The sequence below is a fragment of the Neopelma chrysocephalum genome, unplaced genomic scaffold, assembly GCF_003984885.1.
Source record: "Neopelma chrysocephalum unplaced genomic scaffold, ASM398488v2 Primary Assembly neopelma1_123, whole genome shotgun sequence".
NCBI lineage: Eukaryota > Metazoa > Chordata > Aves > Passeriformes > Pipridae > Neopelma > Neopelma chrysocephalum.
The window spans coordinates 1,877,422-1,879,515 of record NW_020897785.1 but is presented as its reverse complement, the minus strand read 5'-3'; the positions used below and the strand labels follow the sequence as shown (position 1 = coordinate 1,879,515).

General features: G+C 46.8%; 1 protein-coding gene and 1 long non-coding RNA gene across 2 annotated transcripts in view; one reads left to right on the top strand and one right to left on the bottom strand.

Annotated features, from left to right (window-relative positions):
• Window positions 1–1,095, top strand: part of LOC113974556 — a 1,574-nt gene extending 479 nt beyond the window's left edge. Inside the window, exon 2 of the long non-coding RNA XR_003536574.1 lies at window positions 808–1,095. This is a non-coding gene — a long non-coding RNA (uncharacterized LOC113974556). The remainder of the gene's footprint in view (window positions 1–807) is intronic.
• ELP3 (elongator acetyltransferase complex subunit 3) overlaps window positions 1–2,094 on the bottom strand; it is a 98,043-nt gene that overhangs the window by 764 nt on the left and 95,185 nt on the right. The window lies entirely within an intron of this gene.

Genomic DNA, 2,094 nt, shown 5'->3' with positions numbered 1-2,094 from the left:
TGGGGCAAAAGAGCTGGATTTTGGAGTAAAGCAGAAGTATTTGGGGGTAAAGCAGCAGCATTTTAGGGTAAAACACTAAGATTTTAGCATAAAGCAGCAGGATTTTGAGATAAAACTGGAATTTGGGGCAAAACAGTAGGATTTTGGGGTAAAGCAGCAGGTTTTGGGGTAAAAATAGGATTTTAGGGTAAGACCAGTAGGATTTTGGAGCACAGCAGCAGGATTTGGGGTAAAACTGGGATTTGGGGCAAAACAGCAGGAATGTAGAGTAAAACTGGGATTTTAGGGTAAAGCAGCAGGATTTTGGGGTAAAACTGGGATTTTAGGGTAAAACACCAAGATTTTGGGGTAAAGCAGCAGGATTTAGGGGTAAAAATGAGATTTTAGGGTAAAACACCAGGATCTGAGATAAAACTGGGATTTTAGGGTAAAACAGTAAGACTTTAGGGTAAACAAGCAGGATTTGGGGTACAAGTGGGATTTTGGGCAAAAGAGTAAGATTTCGAAGTAAAACAGCGAGATCTGATGTAAAACTGGGATTTTAGGGTAAACCAACTTGATTTTGGGGCACAGCAGCAGGATTTGGGGTGAAACTGGGATTTTAGCATAAACCACCAGGATTTTGGGGTAAAAATGAGATTTTAGGGTAAAGCAGCAGGATTTTGGGGTAATAACAAGATTTTAGGGTAAAACACCAAGATTTGGGGGAAAACCAGCAAGATTTTAGGGAAAAGCAGCAGGATTTGGGGTAAAACTGGGATTTTAGGTCCCTTCCAACCCATGCCATGATTCCTTTCTGATTCCAAGGAAGCAGAAGGTGACAAGAACTCCTTCCTGATAATTAATTATCAGGAATATTATTAAGAATTAACAATTCTCGAGGACTGATGAGCAGGTTTCGAGCAGAGGAAGGAAGGAGAGGAGCTCTGATCCCGCCTGCCTGGATGGGAATCCACGGGAAAGCCTTTTGGGATCGTCCCTCACCACAGAAGGGGCCACGGCAGAACCCAGCCCAGGAATCCCCCTCCCGACTGACCTGGGTTTTCATTGGGATATTTACACCCCAACATTAATTAAATAAGGATTTTAAGCCTGGCTTAAGCAGGGGAGAGAGGGAAAGGGCCATAGGACAGGCTTAAAAACAGTTCTGGCCCAGAGGGGCCCCATAAATCCCTTTCCTGCCGCATCCCGAGTATCCCACAGGATTCCTTCCCAGCTCAGTAGGCTCAGGACTAAGTGAAAACGAGGCTGTTTTCGGGATCATTAAAGCCCGACTCAGAGTCCATAAATTCCCACGGCACAGGCAGGGAATTGTTGGGCTGAGCCAACAGCAGGGACTCGTCTCCACACAGGCAGATCCGGAATCTTCTCTGGAGATGCGCAGTTGTGCCTCCCAGATTCCTTCCACCTCCAAATATTCCAGGGATGCTCCTGACTGTTCTGAGCTCCAAATATTCCAGGTCTGCTCCCGAGTGTTCTGACCTCCAAATATTCCAGGGCTGCTCCCGAGTGTTCTGAACTCCAAATATTCCAGGGCTGCTCCTGAGTTTTCTGAGCTCCAAATGTTCCAGGGCTGCTCCCAAGTGTTCTGAGCTCCAAATATTCCAGGGCTGATCTGCTCCCAAGTGTTCTGAGCTCCAAATATTCCATGGCTTCTCCCGAGTGTTCTGAGCTCCAAATATTCCAGGGCTGCTCCCAATTGTTCTGACCTCCAAATATTCCAGGGCTGCTCCTGACTGTTCTGAGCTCCAAATATTCCAGGGCTGCTCCCGAATGTTCTGAACTCCAAATATTCCAGGGCTGCTCCTGAGTTTTCTGAGCTCCAAATATTCCAGGGCTGCTCCCGAGTGTTCTGAGCTCCAAATATTCCAGGGATGCTCCTGAGTTTTCCAAACTCCAAATATTCCAGGGCTTCTCCTGAGTGTTCTGAGCTCCAAATATTGCAGGGCTGATCTGCTCCCGAGTGTTCTGAGCTCCAAATATTCCAGGGCTGCTCCAGAGTGTTCTGAATTCCAAATATTCCAGGGCTGCTCCTGAGTGTTCTGAACTCCAAATATTCCAGGGCTGATCTGCTCCCACCTGTTCTGAGCTCCA